The sequence below is a fragment of the Arvicanthis niloticus genome, chromosome 2 (assembly GCF_011762505.2).
Source record: "Arvicanthis niloticus isolate mArvNil1 chromosome 2, mArvNil1.pat.X, whole genome shotgun sequence".
Taxonomy (NCBI): Eukaryota; Metazoa; Chordata; class Mammalia; order Rodentia; family Muridae; genus Arvicanthis; species Arvicanthis niloticus.
This window is the reverse complement of record NC_047659.1, coordinates 71,474,337-71,500,250: the sequence shown is the minus strand read 5'-3', so window position 1 is coordinate 71,500,250 and position 25,914 is coordinate 71,474,337.

Sequence of the window (25,914 nt, the reverse complement as noted above, 5' to 3'; positions counted from 1 at the left end):
AAAAAATGAAAAGATTAAGAGTTATTTGGTTTAATTAATAAACTATAAGGAGAGATGTTATTATTGATCTTAGTTTTATTTCCTGGTAGGTACATATATAAGATTGACTTCATATACTTAGCTACTTCATGATTTCTTTCAATGACTTATAACCTAATAGTTCAACTGAACCTACTGGCATTTCTAACAAACTTCTTTCATAACTACACAGATATAGAATCCAGGAAATAGAGTGTGTCTCAACTGTAATAATGTAGATTTAATATATATACATCTTCTTAGTATTTTCTGTCTAATTTCTATTTTCTTATTTATAAAACACTGAAGTTTGATTAGTCTTGTTTGTCAACTTGATTGAATTGAATAATGGATAGGAAATTAAGAAAAGAGAACTCTTTGTCTGTGGAAATATTTAAAAAATTATTAGATCATTTAAGCTACAACAATCACCAATTTGATTAATTGATGGATTCAGATGATGATGGACTATTGGAAATTGGTGAAGCTGGGCAGTGGGATGGTGGCACATGCCTTTAATCCCAGCATTTGAGAGGCAGAGGCAGGCAGATTTCTGAGTTCGAGGCCAGCCTGGTCTACAGAGTGAGTTCCAGGACAGCCAGGACTACACAGAGAAACCCTGTCTCAAAAAGCAAAACAACAACAACAACAAAAAAAACCAAAAAATAAATAAAAATAAAAAGGAAATTGATGAAATTGTGAGAAGTATGGCCATCTGGAAGAATTAAATTACTAAGTGAAATTCTTTTCAGGATGTATCTGGTCCTGGCCTCTTCTTCTTCCAGGGTGTCATGAAATAAGACAGTTTGCTTCAGCCATGACTTCTAAGACATTCTGCCTGTCCACTATCCAAAATATAATGTTCTTGGCAAACCCTGGACTAAAAACTTTGAAAGCATGAGCAAAAATAAATAATTTGTCCCTTAAATGTTTCCTATATTTGTTTTAGGGTCATAAGTCCAATTAACAAAGAATATTTATTACTATTATTATTATTAATGTATAAAATAGAATTTAAAACTATACAAATATGCAAAACCCATGATAGAACTAACTTAAATAGATACTAATATTTATTAGCAAATAAAAACTCACAAACCACCAGAGCTTTTCACTGTTTTTATATCCAAAGAACTTGGTCTTTTGTTGCTTGATATTTTTTCTGCCTATCCTCTACAAATAATGAGCTCCCTTAGGATGTATAAATTACAAATTTCAAATTTCTGAACAGAGTTCAATCCAGAAGATTGCACATAGATGATGTCGAATAATTATCTGCCCAGTTTAATTTGATCTACAAGAGTAAAATTCTTGAATGTGATATTGTATATCTAACTTAGACTAAGACACCATTAATTACTATTTATAACAAGTAGAGGGTCTTTCATCATAAATTCTACTTTTACTATATTATGAATATAACAATGGCTATCTTACATAAAAACTATGCAGTTGCTACTTTCAACTTTTAGAGGATTTTTAAAAACATCAATGTCATTTAGCAGTGGAGAAGCTACAGATGATCATGCAACTAAAATTCAATAATAATAACAGTACCACTATCACTTTTTGTTTTCATGTGACATGATAAAGCACTTTGAACTTATCATTTTATTAAATGATTCAACTTTTAGATAGTAATAAAAATTTGTGATAAAAAAAAGTAGCACTGGGATTTCACTTGGTCTGATCATGTTCAATGCTTCATATTAAGATACACTTCCTAATATGCAATCTTAATCTCCTGTCAAAATCTGTAATATTGAATATACTATGAGAAACATAGATGAAAGAGAGAGAAAGAAAAATAAAGAGAGAAAGAAAACAAAAAACAAGGAAACAAAGACAGGATAGAGAAAAGAGGTAGAAAGACAACAAAATAAGCAAAAAATAAATAAAAGAAAGAATAAGAAAGTCACCTAATCCATATTAAGTGACAAACAGAAATATTGTTGAATCATTAGTGTAAACCCTACTTGGTTTATATGTACTTTTAAATCTTTCATTGATAAAGATGCAAGTAATCTAAAATGCTTGAAGAGATGTGGTACATTACATTGCATGAGCAGATTTGACTTTGTACCTCGGCAACAATGATCTCCTGATTGGTGATTGGTACAGAGGTGACATCATGGGGTTCTTGTCCTCTGCTGTATCTGCCGTAGATCTGAAAAGCATGAAGCCCTTGAAGAAATTTCCAGGAGACTGTGACATGATTGAAAAACAGATGACATTTCCTTCATTAACAAGAAATCCAAGAAAGACTAAGGACAATGTGAAGTTTCATTTTTCAAGACATGAATGCATCTGTTTCTGAGCAATGTAGAGTTCCTCCATCTGTCAGTGGTCCTTGCTTATGAATTGCTTAGAAATGCCAGGCTTCTGGGCCTCCTTGTCTGGCCTCAGTGAGAGAGGATGTGCCTAATCCTGCAGTAAGTGATTTATGTGCCTGGGTGAGGGTAGGGAGATGTAACCCATTGAGGCTACCCCTTCTCAGTGGAGAAGAGAAGAGGACACGGAAAGAAACTTCAGAAGGGAGAAACTGGGAGGAATGTGGAAGCTGATATTTGGGACTTAAAATGAATAAATGAATACAACTTAAAAATTAAAAATTAAAAATTAAAAAAAAAAGAAATGCCAGGCTTCATTGCCCAGATTCACAAGTAGAGATTTAAGTTTAGATAATCCCTTAGCTAGACCATGCAATCAACTAATCAGGAATCATGGGGACTCACAGAGACTGAAGCAGCAAATGCAGAACCTGTATGGATCTGCAGTAGGTCTTCCACATAGAGTTGTTGGCTTGGTGTTTTCAGGGGAACTCCTGAAACTGTGAGTGGGTATATCTCTGATTTTTTTTCTTCTCTCGGTACCCTTTTCTTCCTGTTTAGTTGTCTTTCTCAGAATTTATGTGAGGGTTTTTAGCCTGCTCTTATCGTATATTGTTATGCTGGGATCAGTTGATGTCCCTGGGAGGCTTGGTTTTGTCTTTTGTTATTTTATTTTATTTTTCTGAGGGAAGACTGAGGGTTGGGTAGGGTGGGATAGGGAGTGAATCTGCAGGAGAGAGAATGGGAGAACAAGGGGGAGTGGATGGAGAAAGATACAGCTAGAATATATTCTACAAAAAATAATAATTGAAAATTGATAGATAGCCAGACAGATGGAAGATAGAAAAAATACTCTCAATGCCTAGTTAACTACTCTTTTTTCTTTCCTTCTATAGCAATTAAAGATGTGAGTTGAGAGTTTTTATTTTTATGATATATTTATATGTTTAAAATGTTATTAATCAGTTAGGTTGATTACTATTAACATCTTTCAAGATGGTACTATCTACAATGAGCCACAACATGAGAGAAGCAGGCTAATGGCGATGGAAAGGCTGTTAATCTCATGCCTACTTATTATCACCTTATATACTTACTACACACGCATACACACACACACACTATATATATACCATTTCTGTCTTCACAAGAGGACTAAGTGTGATACATCATCTAAAAGAGCAAAACAAGCAATGGCATAGAGCACATTTCAGCTTAAAATAAATAGTGCAGATTGCTCAGGATTACCTGTCAAATTGTCAGCAAATCCCACTGCACAATGAATTCAGTCCAACTTTAAAAGTCTTATAGTCTATCACAGAATCATCACTGTTTAAAGGTCCAACATTAAAGTCTCTTCTAAGCCTCATGTGATCTTTTAACCATAATCCCGTGCAAAATCAAAATGAAAAAAAAAAAAAAAAACAATAACAAAAACCAAATCAAATACTTTCAACATACAATGGCACATGGTATATATTACCATGTCAAAAGGGAGAAACCAGAACAGTACGGAAATAATGGACGAAAGCAAGATCAAAAATCAGCTGTTCATACTCTACATGCTGTATCTCATATATGATGTCAAAATGTTCCACCTCCTTTCGATGTGTTGATAGCAATACATTTGGAGTGTTTCTATTTCCTGTTAGCAGTTTTTCTCCGCAGGTATCTTAGGACTCTTGCTTGTTCAACATTTTCGGGTGTCCTATGCAATCTAGGTGCCACCTTGAAAGCTCCACCCATTGACATCTTTAGAAGTTTATGAAAGGAAAACATGTCTAGCTTCTTAGTTATAAAGGGAGATTCTGTCAACCCTTTCTTCTACCCTTGCTGCTAAAGTCAGAACTATTTGGTGGAAACTGCGAAGTTCTGCTGCATGCTATGGCTGGATCATGATCCCTCATTTGATTACATCATCACCAGCTTTCAGATTTTTCCATAGTTTTCTCCATTGTTTAAGCTTGGCTGTCCTGAAAGTGGATCTGGACATAGCTGTCCTCAAACAAAAAGATCTTACCTGCATATGCCTTCAGAGTTCTAGGATTAAAGGCATGCAAAAACACACTTGGCTCTATGCTCTTTAAAATATCTTTTCACAAGTTAGAAACTAAACTGGAAGAGAGGTCCCCACTCCTTTTATTTCATTTAATATGAAGATTTTCTTTAATCTGTTTATCTCCTTGAATAAAGCACTGAGCTCCATCCCACTTCCTGATGCTGCCTTTCTCTTTGAACTATATATTTTGTATTTTCCTTGCTCACCTTGCTCCTTTTCATTATAGATCTGTAGAACAGTGACCACAAACAACCACTTGCCTAAGTCAATACAGTCTGTTTGAGCTTCTTGCTTCCAAAATAATTAATCCAAAAACGCTTTAATTTAGCTTCAGGCAGACTTTTCAGACAAGAACACAAAGCAGCTATGAAAATATCACAAAAATCAACTGTAGGTCACACACTAATATTCTTTTCCTCCAATACCTCTTGAATCAGGATCAAGTTATTCTCAGCACCACTGTCTTCCATGTTCCTACCAGGATGACCCATTAAGTCATGCTTAAAGCAGCAAATTCCTATTCTAGTCCAAAGTCCCAAAGCCCTTATTACTCCAAACAAGAAAATGATCCAATGTATTTCAGCAATACCCCACACCTGGTCTGTCTGAGTTCCTATTGCTGTGAAAGGACACCATGGCCACTGCAACTATTATAAAGGAAAAATATTTAATTGAATCTGGCTTACAAGTTCAGAGGTTTAGTTTATTGTTGTTGTGGTGGAAAACAGGGCAGCATGGACGCAGATACGGTGCTAGAGGAACTCAGTGTTCTACATCTTGATTCTCAGGCAGCAGAAGTAAATGTCAACACAAGGCCTAACTTGAACACTTAAAATTTCAACGCCTGTCTCTATAATGACCCATTTCCCCCACAAAGGCCACATCTACTCCAACAGTGCCACACCTTATAGAGCCAGTCATTATGAGCTAGGGAGACATTTTCTTTCTAATCAATATAGACATTTTAGTTCACATTAAAGATAACTATAACAGATCACCAAAAATTCAGAGTCAAATTTTGGAAGGTAGAAAATGATTGATGTGTTTTATTAATATTCTATACACTAAGTCTGATTCAAGTGTGGAAGAAATTGACTACTCTAAATAGCATAGATTACATTTACTCTTACCAAAGGTAAGACTAAAATGGAGTTCCTTTTACTCAAAGATATTTATAACTGATCAGCTAAGCGCACATCCACTTAAAGGAGATAATCTGTTGAATTCATTATGGTATTTCTTTTTCAACAAACATGATTTATAATTTAGTCTCCTTAAAGTGATATTCATTTCTAAAAGTGTCAAATCATTTCCTGTACACATATAACACAGAATTTACTTCCACCTAAAATATATGATGTGAATGAAAATTAACCATACACTCCAATCCATTTTCTGGGTGATAGGGAAGGAAAATAAAAGGAAGTGCAGTCCTATGATTCTAGAAATTTGTGGGACTCTTAATCTGAGATAAATTCAGAAAGAATAATTTTCCCTTTGGTACTGAGACATATATCAACTAGAGCCCTCCTTGATGTCAAGAGAGACTAAATTACTATTTTCATATTTTTCTTTTATAACAGAAAAGAAGAAAGAAAAGGCAATTCATATTTAACTCTGGAGTGATAAAAATGTCAGATAAATGAAATAATTCAAAATTAGCTATTTTAAATTTAAATAGGTCATAATAATATCAATGCCAATATTAATATTTTTCATTGAGACCTTTTATGAATTGGCTTATTTAATATTTGAAGGAATTCTTTGAAAGACATGATTTACACTTCATGCTCTAATAAAAAGAAAAAAAGTAGCCCTAGAAAGTTCAAACAGCTTGTTCAAAGCCATAGAGCTAGTAACAAAACCAAACAGGATAATAATAAAATTGTAATTTAGAAGCAAGCATGTCTAAGTTAATATGAGACTACTATAAACAGGACAAAATGTTTCCCTTTTCAGCATTCAGCCACACAAGGGTAGTAAACGCATACCTACATAAATGACCTACATACCTTGCATGTAGGTCAGTAAGTTTATATGATAGTGAAGTTTCAGGAAATGCCTTCTTAAGATGTATAGCCTTGAGATAACAGCCTGTTACATATCATGACACTAAGCAAAAATTTTTGAACCATAACATGAAGCCTTTAAGGTCCCTTTCTACAGAGATTGTATGACATCCCCACAGCAATGAAAAACTCTAGTATTACCAGTGCTGTCAGAAATTTATGAGGGCTTTCTAGAAGAAACATAAGTATATTTTAGAGAAATGAAACTGAAACTATACTATATAAAATTATAATGTTAGGCATGTGACAACATACATTACTCAAAACCCATAGAACTACTCAACACAAATATTGATCCATAATACATACAGATATTTTAACATTCCACATCATTTGCAAGGTTGAAAATAATCTGTAATCTCAAAACTGATATTACATCACAACTATATGACACAATATAAAATGGTGAGAAACAACACTGAATTGAAAAATGAAATTATGTGATATAAAGCAAATCTTAGCATTACTTTTTCTCACATCCATAAACTCCAAGTTAGAATGATAAAGCATATGTAGCCAAAGCATCTAGTGTTATTTCTTATAATTTTAAATAATAGACCTCTCTCTTCTATCTCTGTCTCTCTCTTTCTCATCTGTCTATCTCTGTCTTTCATCAATCATTCTCATCTCTCTCTCATCTTTCTCTTTCATCTCTCTCTCATCTCTCCTCTCTCTCTCTCTCTCTCTCTCTCTCTCTCTCTCTCTCTCTCTCTCTCTCTCTCTCTCTCGTATTTTAAAATGAAAGCTGTTTGAAGACCAGAGCTGTGGATAACCAAATCTATGTGAATAGTAAGGGTCCAGATAAAGTGGTGGCCTAAATACATAGATGTTTATTTTATATTGAATGCCATAATTTAACTCTACAATTTTTGCTTAGCAACCTACTTCAGAAATGATACCACGTGAAACTTAGCTATTATTTGAATATAAAAATGCTACTCATCGACACCTGTGTTTGAACATTGAGCCCCCATTTGCTGGCATGGTTAGAGGGTTCCATGAAATCTATAGGAGATGGGAAAGTATTAGGCCCAGAAGTGTGTTACATTGTTAATTTAATCCAATCACTCTGGTTCCTCCCACATCCACTAATATTTGAGTAAGCTGTTTTTGCTCCTTCTACCACAGAAACACTTTTTGGCACAATTGCTCTCCCACCATTATTTGATTAGCTTTGTCCGATTTGATGATGCAAGGCATTTAAAATAATTTTTTAATAATGGAAAATGTACAATTCTCAATATTTTTGTTTCAGATGGTATCCCTTTCTCCCCTTGGTCCTCAAGGATTTGCAGGATTGTGCCTTATAACAATGAGTTTTAAAGTCATCATTCCTTCCTAACATTGTGACAAACTAAATGGACAAAAAAAAAAAAACTCAACAACTGCTAATAGAATCTGTAAAAGAGCCAATGACATACAACAAAGTACTGCCTGGAGCATTGTAGCAGGGAGAATATTGATCCAGTGAGTCATGGCTTAGCAAAGACTCCCAGTAGAAAACAACGGAAAGATAGGACATTCTGAGAATGACTTATTAATGGCACAGAACTCAGGAAAGCTGAACATAACAGTATCACATAAGGAACATCCAAAGTCATAAAAGGAAACAAGGTACAGAGAGAGAGAGAGAGAGAGAGAGAGAGAGAGAGAGAGAGAGAGAGAGAATGAGAGAGAGAGGATGAGAGAGAGATGGAGAGAGACAGAGAGAGACAGAGACAGAGAGGCAGAGAGACAGAGATACAGAGGAGGAGAGATAGAGACAGACAGACAGATATGTTGTTGATGGGTTGATGAGAGGGGAGGAGAGAATCCAAGGACTTTGAAATCATTAAATATGATGAAAATGTAGGTAATTATTAAAAAAAAAAGTCAAAGAAAAATACTAAAAATGTATAAAATAAAAAATAACTAAAATTCTTTTCTCATTTTCAGATTTCAACATACAGATTTAGGAAACTCCAAAGCACCAAGTACTGTCACACAACCAGCTGGACCAAGATAAGACATTTGCAGATTTTGTGGATGAATATGAAACCATTTATCAAAAGAAGTTTTAGAAGAGGGAATAGAGGGGATAGAAAAAAAAATATATCACATAATATGAATATATAATAATATATAATAATAATATATATATGTGTGTATGTGTGTCTGTGTGTCTGTGTGTGTGTAATGGGTAGGAAAATGTACTAATCAATCAGACAACGTATTTCTTGATAATTCTTGATAAAACAGATCTCACAATGAGTAAAATAATGAAGAATCATTTAGGAATGAAATATTGGGTGTGTTTAGTCCAATAACTTTAGCACTGAAGAAGGTGATCCAGGAACATAGTGAGTTTCCTCCCAGAATAAACTATATAGAACAACAGCCTTGTCTCAAAAACCAGGTATAAGAATCATATATTCTAAAAGAGGTTGGTTCTCAAAATTCGCATGAAAGAACATTTCAAAAAACAGACACCATAGAACCTTATGAACACAGAACTAAAAAGCATAAAATTATAGGGAAAAATATGAAACTGAAAAAGGAGAGTGTGTTTTGAGAAAACAAAATAAAACAGTATGTCTTAAGCCAAGTTAATTGAACAAAAAAGCAACACTTGCTTTTGATTTTAAAAGATTCTTTTTAGTGTTAAGATGAAAAGAAAAAAGTCACTGCATTCCTTTGAATCCTGAACAAGAAAATAAACACTATGTCAAAGCAAATATGCAGAAACTTAAAAACTAATGTCATGAACCGGATATCGGAAATAACTCTCACGGTTCCAAGATAATAAAAAATGGCTTATATTTATTAAATAAATTGAATCAGTAATTAATTTATTTGCAAAGCAGAAAGCTACAAATGCAGATCGGGTCATAGGATCTTTATTAAAAAAATTACATATCCTATGCAAATTACTTGAGGCTAGAAACAATACATGATTAATAAGTGTTAGTGTTAGATGAGGCCAGAATTAGGTTAATATCCCTATCAGATAAACATAAAATCAAACCAGGCATATCTCATTCACAACATGAAAAATAACTTAAAATATATCAAGATGTATTTCACCAGATATATCAAGAATACTAAACTTTTACATGGAGTGCATCAACGTTTGTAATATTTGTTTTTTCAAACTTAACCAGATGAGTGTGATAAACTCATTCTTAAAAGACATTATTCACTGCTATGGCCTACTTCTCGACTAAAAGGTCTGATAAAGCTACATAGCCAGAATCTGGTTTAGAAACAAAAAAGTAAATAATTATAATAATAAGAAAACACTAATACATAAACAAGCTAAGATAAAAACACCACATGAAACCAACATTAGATATTAAACTGTCACACAAATCTGTTGTCACTTTCTTAAGAATTTTTACATATTTTTCTTATTTTTTGGTTATTTTATTTATTTACATTTCAAATATTGTCCTCCTTCCCGTTCTCTCCTCTTCAAACCCCTCTTTTCATCCCCACTTCACTTTGCCTCTAAAGGGTACTCTCCCACCCACCTACCCACTCCTGCCTCACCCCTTTATCATCCCCCTAAGTTGGGGGCATCAAGCCTCCCCAGTATCAAGGGAATTCGATGCCAGATAAGGTAGTCTTCTGCCTCTGCTAAATATGTTACTGGAGCATGTAACTAGAACCATAAACACATCCAAGTGTACTTTTTGGTTGGTGGTTTAGTCCCTGGGAGCTCTGGGGAGTCTGGTTAGTTGTTATTGTTGATCTTCCTTTGGGATTGCAATCCCCTTCCACTCACTCAATCTTTACCTTAACTCTTCAGTTGGGTTCCCCAGGCTCAGTCCAATGGTTGGCTGTGATTATCTACATCCATCTTAGTTGAGTGGTGGAAGAGCATCACAGAGGACAATCATACTAGACTACTGTTAGCTAGTGCTTCTTGGCATCAGCAATAGTATTGGTGTTTGGTGTTTGCAGATGGGGTGGTTTCTGGATGGCCTTTCCATCAGTCTCTGCTTCAATTTTTTGTCCCTGCATTTCTTTTAGACAGGAACAATTCTAGGTTAAAAATTTTGAGATGTGTATGTGGCCCCATCCCTTAATTGGGGGACATGTCTAACTATTGGAGGTGGTCTTTTCAGGTTCTATCTCCTCTCTGTTTGGTATTTCGGGCTAGTATCATCCTCATTGGGTCCCGAGAACCTCTTGCTTCCCTGGTATCTGGGACTTTCTAGTGGTTCTCCCTGTTCCCCACCCCCCACTACTACATACTCCTATTCATATCCCTGACCCTCTTAACTTCTCTCCTTTCCTTTTTTTTTTTTTTTTTTTTACCCCACGAGACGGAAGGACCCGCGCCCTCTGCAGGCGGACGCCTTACGGGCTGCGCCACCGCAGGTTCGCTCTCCTTTCTCTTCTTATACCTGATCCTGTCCCCCCTTCCCACCTATCCGTCTTCTAAAGATTGCTCAGTGGGTAATACCACTGTCTGCTCTTCCAAAGTACTTGATTTCTGTGGGATCAAACTCTGTGGCAGCAGAGCCCCGGGGTGGGCGTTCCACACTGCCAGGTCTTACATACATGATAAGGTCCAAAATTCCAAAGGCTGGAAACGTTGGCGGCAGGCACCAGAAGACACGTGGAGTCCACGGGTTTAAAAGTTTATTGTTTATGGTGTGGTAGTTGGGTTTGGATGTGCGTGCTCTTCCCCCCCCCCCCCCCCAATCCAAGCCAGAGGTGAGCTGGCTTAAATAGGGAGGGGAAAAAGAGGAAGGAGTGGGAAGGAAGCCTTTAGGTAACTCATGAATAAGGAAATCTTGAGGCAAAGGCCTGTAGCCACGCCCTCTACCTGTAGCTGGTGTTGTAAAAGCTCTCTGGGAGGAGCTACTGAGCCAAACTGAGTCTGCAAGGCACAGTTTAATGAGAGATGTGGACCGCGTGGAGGAGTCTGGAATCCCGGGCCGTGGGGAGATACATGCCCGTCCCTCACAGGCCATGGTCACCTGTTGTGTCTCCGGCTATCTTAAACCCAGTGCTCTACCAGGGAGGCCAAATCATCTCTTCACCTTCCTACAGATTTCAATTCCCAGTACCCACATGGCAACTCACAATTGTCTGTAATTCCAGTTCCAGGTGATCTGATACCCTAGCAAAGACAGGCAGCAAAGCAATGCATATAATCTAAGGATTTTTCTTAACTTAAAAACTAAGAACTCTACCAAAAAAAAAAAAAAAAAAATAGTCGTAAGGCTAGTATATTATCTCTAAATAAACCTTGACTTTTTGTTTCTTTCTGAGATCAGAGTAGAGAAACAATATGAGTTCTTTTCTTTATTTTTCAACATTGCTTCAGAATTTCTAGTTAATTCAATAAAATAAAATAAAATCATACCAAGGAAAGTGGAAAATGTAAAGAGTCTTAGTCTAGGGTTGGTGTTATTCTTTAAGTAGAAAATCTCAAGGAATCAAAAAGAAGTCAAGGCAAAGTTGGTGGAGCTAGGAGCAGCTACAGTACCTTTAAATATATTGCAGCATAAAAGGCTTACCTTTCGCATCCTCTGCTTTGCTTTGGGTCCTCCTTTTTAATATTGCTGGGAATCACAAACTACCTATAAAGAGGCTAAATGATGTCTTCTCCCTTCAGTTTTACATTTTCAAATTCATTATTTTATAAAATTCAGTGTTTATTTTCTGACAATATTTTATTTATTAATTATAGGAAGCAAAAAATCATAGTTCTCTTTTAATATAGGCAGATTTTACCTCAACTTTTATCTTCATGAATTTTTTTTATTCCTGGACATAGATGGCTTTGATTATTTATTTTGGTTCATATAAACTTCTGCATGCCTACCAAACATTGGATGGTGAGATAGAGATGCACATTTGAAAATACGGGACAATTTAGTAATAGCTGTTTATTTTAAAATTTTTCTAAAGCGGGCGCAAAATCAGAATTAATAAGATAAAAAACTGTACTCATTGTTACCAGTGTACATTTGGTTGTACATCTTTATGGGAGAACTATAATCGACTTACAATGAGTCTCCATTCTGTTCTTGACAAGATGGTAGCAGCTACTACTGAGTCTGAGATTTCTCTGTCTCAAAGAGTACTTTCCAAGTTTGTGCAGGAAGGCTTCAGCAATCATCAAAATAAAGGGTGCAGATCCAGAGAGGCTTGTAAAAGCAACATCTTTAATACAAATGTAAACAGCAAATTAATCTGGCAGCTGTATTTCTTTACCTCATGCTAGTCCCTAATAAACACATAGATAAAACAAGATTTATTTAAAACTGCATCTCAATAGCTGAGCAGTTAAATGATCTACTTTAACGTCCTATGCTAATCTGGCTACCTCACAACCCCATCCTATAATATATGCACATTATTTTTGATCTGGCTCTTCAAGCTTCAGTTATGATTTCTCTCAAGGCTACTTCCTGGCTCCAATTTCCTCCATCCTCCTGGCTGATCTGAATCTCCCTCTCTCTTTCTTCTAGCTGGTTGACATCCTACCCTATTCTATATTATGCTCAGCCATTGGGTGATCAGCATTTATTGACTAAGCCAAAAATGAATAAGAAATGTTTACACAAACTTGAAACAGGAGATTATTGATGTAAGTATTACAATGCCATTTTGGGGTTGAAATAAAATATGAGGGCAGAGAAATCTGTATTTGAAAAACACAAGGGTAAACTTTACACAGTATACAAAAACACTATCCCTACAGAGACTTGATTTTATGGCAACAATAAATAGTCTCTTAATTTTTAGTGATACATCACCCTCATAAATCATAATTGAATCTTGTATCCATGTTTTTAGCTTTCAGTGATTTCCATTTTTCCAGTGTCCCCATGAGTCTTGAAAATGTAATTTTCTGATTTAAGAACAGTATAATTGACTCTTTTGAACTTCCTAAAAATAGCTGGCAAGTATAAGCTTCATGTATAGCCTTTTCTACCTATGCGAGATTCTTGTTTTTAAATACTTCACTCATTAACTGTAAATTAATCCATCTTTCATACAACTTATTTAACAGTGTGCTTTGTTCAGAAGTAGAATGTACACCATATATTTCAGTAAGCAAGTACTATAATGGAGGTTATAACACTATTTGGATCAGGCTTATATGTGTTAAAACAAAGGGCAAAACAGAAGTGCATCATGACTTCAGAAGCACAACCAGGGGTGGGCCCAATAAAATATATGAGCAGAGAAACAAGTATCTACTAGGTTATTGTAAGATGATTTTGACAAGAAAATATTTAAAGTATGTAGTTTAAACACATGAGGAGTTCACATTGTTTTCTAGGAAGTAATGAATGACATTTGTGAATCTCATTTAGTTTTGTTCAATCTGTCAATAAATGTAAAGAATATTTCCTTGCACTCTTCCAAAGACATAAAATCTTCATCAGCACATTTAATTCTGGAGGTAAATGTCTCTAAGGAGTTATATTTTTTTCTCTAAATTAAGAAGAGAGAATTTTTCAGAGACATGCTGTGCACTGCTCTGTTTTCCTGACCTAAAAATTAATATCATTGAAATGAACTGGGAGATATAATTATGACTACTGATGTAGTTGTGTAATATGTCGAGCAGTACCCACTGAGTGCTTATCTCTGAGGTTTCCTATTCTTTAGCACTCGAGGTCTCAACTTAGCTACCCATATTTTATTCCACAACAATTAGAAAAAAATAATTAGTGCTTTCTAAATCTGTCATATGATCCAACTTCATATAGCATGCATAGTTGAAAAGCTTTATTTAACCAATGTATTTCACCTGTAAACCTATATGAAAAAATCATAGCTAGAAACTATTAATAAAATCAGCATGGGAAGACATGTTCTTTACATGACTGATTTAGGGACATGGGTTATCATTGTCTCAGTACATTGTCAGAGTTAGAATTAACTGGTAGATAGATATAAAATTAAAATCTCATCTGTTAAGGTTCATTTATACAATTTTAATAAAATTTTCTGGTTAGTAGTTTTACAAGTATTTATTTAATCTCATGATTCCAGGAAAATAAAATGAAGGATAGAAAGTCTGTCTCTTGAAAATGTACGAGAAACGCATAACTGGGGTACTAATGGGAGAGATGCAAGTGTTGTCCTAGGACCATAGAAGCAACTTGTCACAACTTCTGGAAATTTATTTCTACTTGTTTGTATCATCTTTAAAGTACGACAGCATGTAAGTAAATTCATACATGTACTTAATCACATGGTATTTCTGATTTTATATTTTCTTATAATACATGGTTATGCTATGTAGCTAATACTTGTCTGATGATGACTATATGGTCCAGCATGGCCTGAAACTCATTTTAGTTCTTTTGTAAGACTTCTGAATGATATATATATATATATATATATATATATATATATATATATCATTATCCCTGAACTTTGTATGCTTGGAAAGACAGAGAGGTTTGATTATTTGTTTGCTTTCAATAAAACACTTTAACTTTAATCGGCAATATACGAAATCAGTTCTTCAAGTTCTTGAACAAAATCTCAATCCTCAATTATGCACTCTTCAGTTCTTATCAAATGTATCACTGAGAAAAATGAAAATTAGGTACGATAGTTTAACAGAAATAACGTCTATGCCCTCATATAAATGGCCAACATTCTTTGATTTATTATATAATTGGCTTCTACAGAATATTATTCATTGCAAGATGCCTGTGAATAATAATCACCAATTCTCCCTGGAAAAGGCTGGATCTCATGAATAATTTAGATTGAGTTACTAAGAGTTGGCAAATAAGTTGTCAATGTAGAAAAGATGGAACTTGGAAATGTGGTGATTCATTTGTTCAAGCTTAATCTTTTGTCATGTGTTTCTAAGTGAATAACTTTATTGACAGGTTACAAGCCCTTTCTAGACCCATTTTAGACAAGACCCTTTTTAGCAAGAATTTTTTTCTGCAAAAATTTGAATGACTCACTTGCCCTGTATATGACAGAATTCAAAGTTACATAATAAGTTCACTTTCCTTGTGCAACAATTGTGCTAAATTGATGCTACAGACTTAAAGCAATTTTTCTCAGTGTGTAATCTCAGATCGATAGTATCACGAGCATTTAGGAACCTAAAATGGGACAATTTGATTGTGCTCTCACTAAATCACTAGTATAGAGTTGCGGTTAGAAACATGTTATCTGTAAAGTTTCTCTAGTGATGCCTGTTTCAGCTGACAGTATTAGTTGACTTTGGAGAAATGAAGTAGTATTTGTAGATGTCTTATAATGTGAACAAATGAAAAATAGAAAGAATGAATATATATTCCATTTTAATTTGGGGAAAACTTTGACATATTGAAAAATATTTGACCTATCTGTGGTATAGAAAAATAATATCACTGTTTCACAACACTAGATAAATTTTATATTCCAGGGCATAATTACAATTTACTTCAATTTCTACATGTAATATTTTCTTCTATAAGAAATCTCATTTTAATTAAATATACAATAATGGCTTTTATTATATTGTTTATTTTAACTTCCAGAATATGAGGGGAGAAAAGCAATGGGTAATTTCCAGGTGAGATTCAGGAAGGAAGATTTTATGATTACATATCAAGATAAACATAAACAATCCAAAGTTTTCATAACTGTGTCTTTAAAATAGTATCAGGAAAATAGAATATCGTCTGTATTATTTAGGATTTGACTTATGTGTAAACAAGTGGACATTTAGTCATCATTCATCTTTTAGCTCTACAACCAAAGATGTTAGATGGCATTGTCAATATTTTCTAAAATATCACTGTTCAAAAATAGAATACTGGAATGATCCAGCTTGTAAAGGTCTGCTACCCATGATTACCATAGCCATTGCTGAGGGCTCTGTAGTTTTAAACAGAAAATCATTGGGGAAATACAAAATATGAAGAAAAACATTTTTAAAAAGGGTGTATGAATAGAATAATGTCAGAGTGTCAAGTTATAGCAACTTTTCTCATATGGAATATACTAACCAGAACTGTAAGGAAAGTTAACTTCATATTAATGTTTAAAATTCTACATTATGGTTCTAGAAAGATGGTTCAGAAAGTAAGCAAAATTTTTCTACTAACATGAAAACCTGAGTTCAAATCCCAATCACTCTTATCAATAGGAATTCTTGTGAGCCTGCCACCTCAGAACTGTGGAGAGCAGACAGGATTCTGGAGGCTTGCTTTCACCTAGCTAACCTCCAATTTCAATGAGTGTTCCAGTCTCAAATAAATCATGCAGACTGATAAAGCATGAGATCTGCTTGCCTTTGTGTACCTTCTCACACACACATGCATACCTCTTGTCCTCATAAGTAACATCTAATGTCAGATATGGGAAATGATGTTGGCTGAATAGCTCCTGCAATAACTGCATCCAAACAGTAACACATATGTGAAAAATTTGGGACTCAATAAGTCACTTTTTAGAAGAAACATGGGTATCATTTGAAAGACTGTCGCAACTGTTCTTTGGGTAACAAGGAAAAGACATGCCAAAGAAATCAGGAAGGAAAAATTGCCCATGCCATTCCTTTACAAGCTTCAGATGCCACCTTCATGGAGAAAGAAAGGAAATTAAGTAAAAGCCTTAGAGTATAAAAAGCACCAGATTGGACATGATGAAAACAAGTGCTAGGCCAACACCAAAGTTCAAACTTTCCAGGCTTAATAGCTGAATCTTCTGCTCCAATACCTGTTCAAAAGGAATCAAAGAGATTTCCTTCACCATATTTTCCATATGGTAGAACAGACAAAAAGGTACAGCTTCAACTGTGAAAAAGAAGAAAGAAAAAGAAACATCATTAGATAGAAGCAAAAGCCTAACAGAGACAATAGAGTTTGTAGAGCCTATAGTCTTGTACCAGCATCAGAGTCTTATGTTCACTTAACATTTGTGGCTTACCTCATTGCAATATTTAGACTTGGACTAAGACATAATCCATTTTGAAATCCTGAAGTTGTTGAGGCTCTGAGGTCCAGGTGTAAACCAACTTTAGGTCTAGTAGATATTCTCCTCCACTTATAAGTGTCATAGCTACTGCAATATTAGAACATCCAGATGGAAATTTAGAGCTTCTGAAGACCAGACAGAAACATGACAAGAATGAGGTATACTAATGATCTCTATCACTGTCTATTGTAAGATGTAAGTTCACAAAATTCAAGTGTCATCCTAGATAGCTGAGAGACTATCTTAACTAACTCTATCCTTAGTTTTGTAGCAGGGCATGGAGAAGATTCCATTAGCTGGGACATTAAATGGTAGCAGATACGGGAGTTTTTTTCTGAAATATGAATGTGACAGCATGTTGAATTTAGGCGTTGCAGAATGTTGACAAAAGGTGTTGACAGATGTTCTTATGGATTATAGTGATGGAATAGCACCAGCCCTACAAGATTGAGCACAACTTACTATCTGTTAGACCTTAGTACCACTTGAGGTCATGATACATATCAACAAACAACATACTGTAGCTCTGTGGTTCTTGATACTTCTCCAGTTCTAGCCTGAATTTTATGGACTGTGAAATCAGACTGTGTTATTGATTTGTGGCTTTAATGAACACAGGCATAACATGGAAGTTAGAATTTTATATACCCATTGCAACTTTGCACTTGAGACTGGCAGATACAGAAATTCTTGCCTAGAAGCTGAGAACAATAAAGGAGAAATGTTGGTTTACTGTGACCTACAAAGAGTTCTATGGATATAGACCTTTTACCTGGTAAGATGATGGGACATTTTAAAGAATACATGAACTACAAATTTGGAACAAACCTTCTTTTGTTAAAATTGTGTCAATGTTATATAACACCCTTGCTAAATGATCCTGGGCACCAACTAGTGCTGAAAGAAAGAAAACAACTATAGACATACTGAGATGTCAGTCTGTTTAGAATTTTTTTTGTCAAGGCTGTCACTATTAAATCACTAAAACTGGAATAAATTTCTGATTATTCAATTTTCTGAAAATGTTTCACGTTAGAAGCATCTAAACTTTCAGAAAACCATGGCAGAAACTGCCGATAAGCTCACCAAAATAGGCACAAGATCCTCAATAAAACGAGAAGAGGAGACAGGTCATATGCAGTGGTATCTCAACTTGCTCAAAGCATATTTTTCTTCAGAAACCTTATATCCATGAGACTTGTGATAAGACTGTCATTGTACTTAAAGAAAAAAAAAAAACAGTTTAAAAATGTTATTAACTGAGATTATAGTATTTAGTAAAGATTCCCACTAGGTATGGAGAAAGAAAGACAAAAAAAACAAAAACAAAAACAAAAACAAAAAAAAAACAAAAAAAGATATTTCCAAAGTAACAAAAGCTGAAGGAACATAAGGCAATCAGAACTATCCAACTTCACCTGCTAAGTAGAGTTCTTTAATCGAAGGTCATGAATTCAGATCAATAGCATGTACATTAGAAAATCAAAATAAAAATGACTCTTTTAATATGTTAAGCAATGTAGGCAAATGTTGAAAAATATTAATATATGAATATATTTTTTCTACTCATATGATCATGTTAACAAACTATCAAGGGCAGGCCCCAAGGCCTGACACTGTTACTGATACTATGGTGTGCTTACAAACAGGGGCCCAGATGATTGCCCCCAAGGAAGGCCCAACAGGCACCTGAAAGAGTCAAATACAGATATTTATACCCAAGCAATGAACAGAAGCTGGTGACCCCTGTGGTTGAATTAGGGAAAGGCTGGAAGAAGGTAAAGAGGTGGGCAACCCTATAGGAGGACTAGCAGTCTCAACTAACCTGGACCCCCAAGATTGCTCAGACACTGAGCCACCAACCAGGAAGCATATACCAGCTGATATGAGGCTCCAACACATATACCACAAAGAACTGTGGGTTCTTGACTTAGTGAGAGAAGATGCACCTAACCCTCAAGAAACTTGAGGCCCAAGGGAGTGGGACGGTCTGGTAGGGTAGTGGGGGGGTGTTGCACATTGGGGATATCTTCTTGAAGACACAGGAGATGGGGGAGGTATGGGATGTGGAACAGTCAGAGGGCAGATGGGGAAGGGGATAAAGATGGACTGTAAAAATAGATTAAAAAATAAAAATAAATAAAAAATTACAAACATTCCACATTATATAATGCTTAGATATACAAATAAAATATGAAACATAATAAGAAGCAAAATATACTGATTTTATTAAAGAATACTTCTATAAAAATCTAAGCCACCGAAACTCAAAATGAATACTGTAAAAAAGGTGTTTCTTTAAAGATTTATATGTAGTAATATTCCATGTTTAAAAAGTATAGAAATAAACTCTTATGGATTTCTTTCTCAAAATAATGTCACCCCACAGAGAATTGCAGATGGGTATTATTAATTTAATTTATGTTAATTCTAAAATTTTCAGTACTTTATTATAAATAAAGGATGTGTAATTTTTAACAAATTCTTTTGTTGAGTCTATAGAACTTACCACATTTTTGTCTTTTATTATCTTTACTTAGTATATCACATTAATAAATATTTAGAGAACCTGTCACTTGGTCAATAAACTGTATACAGCATCAAAATAAAAGACCCAACAATATATTAGTTACAAGAAATTCACATTATCTTTATAAGAGAAATTGTTTAAAAGAGAAATTGGTTAAAAATATTTAATATTAATGGAAAAGGAAAGAGAAAGAAATAGCAGCCAGATACCAGATAAAAAATGTTTCAGTAAAAACAAAATAAATAATTATGTTCATCATTTAATAATTTAGCATTCAATTGCCCATAATGAAATAATTTCATATTTATATGGATCAAGTGTAAAATAATTTAAATATGGCATACATTGACATGTTTTAAAGAAGAAAAAAATAAGCGAGTGGTGTAGATAACTGATCTTCATCAGTATTTAAATTTCTCAGTAAAAATAATCTAAAAACAATAAAATTTAACTTCACCATAGGAATAAAATGACCTTGATACATCAACACACTCCTTATCACGTGTATATAGTACATGTTATCCTCAGATCATATTTCGAGCATAAATTATGGTTTAATTAGTCTCCTCAAACATTTTTGATTATCATTTCTGAATATATGGTAAAGCTAGAAACCATTAAAATACAGTATTTTAAACTATATTCATAAACAGAAAAAACAAAACTAACCTAAATATACAAAATACTAGAATCAGATTTATAAAATTTGAGACAAAAATGGAAATTATACAGTTGGACTGACAACAGAAGATGCAAAACATAATGATAAGCATATGCAAACAAACTTGATGATCTAAAATAAATAAAGAAAATGTTGCTAAACATGTACACCTTATCAAACCATGAATAAATAGAAACTTTAAACATATCAGTAATACATTAATCATCAGTCAACTCAATAGCTGAAACCTCTACCATCAAATAAAAGCATAGATCTAGAATCTTCATTTTTGAATTTTAATCAACATTTAAGAAAGTAGTATCTATTTTTTTAAATTAATTGTAAAAATATAAAAGGAAATAATTACAATTAATATGTTTTGTGAAAACAACTTAATCTGAATATAAAATCAGATGAGACAATGACATAAGGAATGATTCGAGCATCTTCTTAATGTACTTAGTTTTAGAAATTCTCAACTAAGTGCAAGAGAATGTGTCCAATAACACACACCAAAATGTCACTCACTATTCCCAGTTGAAATTCATCCATTCTTGTGATATACTAAGTAAATATGATATAGAAAAAAGTGTACATGATTCAGCAAAGGAACTTGATGAAATTCAATGTCCACTCATGATTAAAAAGTATTGAACAGGGAAAGTTAGAAATAAATTAAATTACAAAATCACATATTAAATTCTCTGAGGGCTAACATTGTATTGAACTAAGAAACACATGATAGTTTTCTATAACTTTTGGCAAGTATTTTTATTATGTATAGATACATAAATATATTACCATATTTTTGATATTGAACAAATTCAACAGTGTGTCTAGATGAAAATCAATAGCCTTTTATAAGCTAGTAGCAAATTATCTGTAATTAAATCAATAAAACTCAATTACAGTAGCTATAAAAATATGCTAACTAATAGGGGTAATTAAAGAGTAGGAGACTCCTAGAGTAAAAATTATGGAAAAAAAAACCTGATGATAGTAATTCAGTAGGGCATGGGAAAAGGGAAGGATGAGCACAGTTGTGAATTAGAAACACTGACACTGTTAAAGTATCCATGGTAATCAACACATTAAACAAAATCTCTCTTAAGAACATTATGAATTAGAGAAAACAATTGCAAATATATGTGGAATTTCTAAAAAGTTCTAATAAGCAGTTACAAATCTGTTGGTTAAAAAGAAATAACTATTATAACACCTGACTTCAAAATACAGGATAAAAGGGTGGTAATTAAAGTATCATGCTATGAAAAGCATCTCTCTGTGTCAGGAGGGAGGTTGTTAAAATACTTGGTTTTATGAGATATTTACAGTTGCTGTACAATAATAAAACATTTACCTACCTATGTGTAAGTCACTTTTCTACTGTAACTGACCTACCTGAGTTCCCTTTGGGCCAGAAACTGCAATCTCTGGCAATTAGCAGCTCATCATAAAACAACAGGAGATTAAGTAAAGGATTAATCACTAGAGCATTTTCCCTCTTGTCCAAATGCCTCTTGCTTGTCAGGTCAGGGGAAGTTTGGAACAATAAACTTCTATTGATCCAGAAAAAGAGAATCATGCTGGTAGAACGAAAAACTTTTACACAAGCAAATATGGATTAAACTTACATAGACTCATATACAGATTCATCCACACACATTCATAAATCTCCATTCAAAACATTCATACTATCTCATAATTACATACTTATATACACACATATCCATACTTATACATGGATATGAAGCAAAAGACCAATCACCAGTGCAGAAAGAACTCACTCATTCTGGATGAAAAATGAGCTCCAATTTTTATTGCGCAGAGAAAAAAAATGTTTCCTCCCTTTTATTGCTACATGAATTAAAACCAAGTCTGTTAGAAGAAAGCTTTGTTCTCTTTGGTAAGACTAAGCCTGCCTTGCTATTAAGAACACTTGTGTCCCACAGAAATGAGAAGCCTACCTGCTCTTTCTACTCTCTGCAGCTTCATTTTTTCCTCTTGCCCTCTACATTCTGCACATTGCTTTCTTCATTTTTTAACTTGCCTTATAATTTCTAAGTTATTCCACTCTGCATTCTCCTTTGAATCTTGCTCTCTCTTCCTGCTCTGAAGTAACAATGATCTTACCCCAATGCCTTTATTCTAACTTCTTCTTGAGTTTAAGTCTCTCTAAAAAGTTCTCTTTGCCTCTGTGTTCTCAGCACTTACACATCTTTCACAAAACATGATCACATGGTAAAATATTCTTCATGAGTTTATGCATTATTAATTCATATCATAAATGGAATAAGAAGTTTACAACAGAGAATGTTTATATGCATATCCATTAGGAGTAATTATCTTGCTAAACATTCATCTCTTCCACCAGCATTACAGATTCCTGGAGAGCTAAAGACCATAACTTCTCTAAGTATTTAGTGTAGTTTTGTATAGATAAAGCCAGTCAGTATTATACTTTCTGTCCTTGCACCTATAGCAAAACCTTAGTTCTCTTTATATGATCTTTGGTTAATGGTTTTACAATCTCTTGAAATGTGCTCTGAGTAGTAGATGCCTGCTTGATATCTCAGAAGCATTTAACTGGTGACACTTAAAGATTAGCAGAGTTCTCATTGCAGTCCTATTATAAAAAAGCTTAATAATCATTAATATAATTTTGGAAATTCTTATAGGACCATCATTAAGAATTAGGAAATTATCTATTTGTCTATATAGTATCACCACAAGACAGTGTATCTTTGTTATTCTACAGAGGTCTGTTCAAAATTATGGAATAATCCATAGTGATGGATATATATTTACAAGAAAAAGCATACAAATGAAATTATCCTGGGCCTTGCCTGCAGGAGTAAATCCAACATAGATTTTAATCCAATGAGGACCCATCTCAAGAAGATCACCTGACCTGCTAGGTTTTAGCTTCTCCTAGATGACCACTGGCATCATTTATCCATTATTTATTTGTTTGTGTGCTTTCAAGAGAGCATTTCCCCACGTAATTGCCCTGGTGTCCTGAAACTCTGTTTGTAGCACAGGCTGCATTTGAACTCTCAGAGATCTGCCTGTCTCTACCTCCAGATGACTGGTATTAAACACATGTGCCACCAGACCCAGCTGCAGAGACACACTTTCTGACGGAGTGGAATGGAAAGCTTACAGGTGATTCTGTGTACCTATACCCGTTCTTCAGAATAATTGCTGTTTTTTTTCCCTGATTTCTTCGTCAAAATTTCAAATGAGAAGCAAGTTAAGAGAGTCTCATTCAAATTTTCTGTTTGAGGAGCTATGAACTGTTAGGTCAGGAATGCAAGAGGAAGTTGTTGGTCACAGAGCATCCTATAGCACAGCACCACCCACAGATAAGGACTCTGTACTTTAAATAACTAATCTGATTGATCTTTCCTAAGCATACACAGAGTGCAACATATTGTAGAAATTTTCAAATAAGCGTGGCTGTTGTCTCCTCCACCATTCTAAACTCTGTCAGCTTGACAGCTTTTCCAGCACAAGTAGTGAGTGTATGCATTGGAGGACAGGCTGGTTAATAAAAACAATACAAAATTTAGATGATTACATGAAAAAGAATAAAACTTGGCTCCTCTCTCAAAAAAACTTTCAAAAAAATCAACCAGAAAAGTAATAAAAACTTAATAGAAATACTGAAAATACAAAAAAAAGGATGAAAATATAACAAAAATATTTAAAACCACTGGGTCATCAATCATTTTTGAAACAATAATTTCATGGCATAGGAACTAATAGAAAAAACACAGAAATGGAATTAAATCCCAGTGACAGCAGCTGCACACATCAGATATATATTTTACTATGGGAAAGAATAGCCGACATAAGAGACATGGTGTTTCAGCATGGAGTTTCACACACAACTTTAAAAAACTTCAAAAATCTAGGAATATAGAAATGGCTCAGTGGTTAATAGTACTTCCTGCTTCCAGAGGCAAGATTGTATTCCTAGCACCCATATACTGTCTCACAACTGTCTATAGCTCCAGTCCCAGAGGCACCAGGCATACATGTGGTACAGACATGTATGCAGATAAAATATTCATATACATAAAATAAGTAATTAATTAAAAAATAAACACTTTAAATTTAGAATCAACCAGGTAAGATTGAGACCTGGACCTTAATAAAAGTTTATCAAGATAACACATACATACAAATGACTAACAGATAGATGAAAATGTCTTCAGTAGTATTAAAAATCAGTTAAATGTTAGTCTAATCAACAACGGTGTTACATATCATCCTATAAGGCTGGCTATTATCAACAAAAGTAAGACAAACATGTTAGCATGTAAAAAAATGAAACTATTGCACACTCCTGGTTGGGACATCATTATCACAATTATTGTATAAGGAAGTATGGTTATTAAAAAATAGAAATAGAAATATCATAGAATCCAGCATTTATATTATAAACAAATATCAGGAACCTATGCTTACTGCAATCTCATCACAATAATTGAGAAATGGAAATGATCAAAATGTCCCCTGAGTGATGAAAAAGTAGAGAAATTATAATAGTTACACAGAATGTGATGCGGGTCACAAAACCTGCCAGTTACCACAACAGGAGGGAACAGAAGATTACAGTAATGAACGAAATAAGGCAGGTACAGAAATATAAGTATTGCAGCATCTCCCTGACACACAAAATATAAAAATACTAACCCTATAGAAAGTGAAAGTAGAATGACCTCACAAGAGGCTAGAGACAACCATAGGGAGGAAAGAAATGTATGAAGTAATACTTATAATGTAGCAAGAATTCCCCATGTCACATTTAAACAGTAGGGGTCCTGAAAGCTTGACCATGGTGTACATTTGAAAACACAAGAAATCATAAATGTGTATATTATAGAAGTTTACTCTTTTAAGCATTATGAGAAGCATGTGTGTATTAAAATATCATAAAGTATCCATTATTATGTAAATATTTTACTTCACTTCAATGAAGTTAAATTAATAAAATTAACAATAAATTCTGCTTACTTTTATTAAGAGATTCTGTTTTTCAAAGATGAAAAGAGCAAGAATATAGTAAATTATGTATCTTATGAAATAAAAATATTTAGTAAAGAAACTGATAGTTACTTGACAGAATCTATGTGAAAGTTCATTTTCCTTAAAATGTATTCACCTACCATTGCTTACAGATTTATCAAGTACTTCTTCTATAAAATACAGGACATAATGCCTACCATTTCACTGTCTACTCTATGATGTTTGTTGCTATTGGTATAAACATCATAGTCAAAAAGTGAATATCCAAA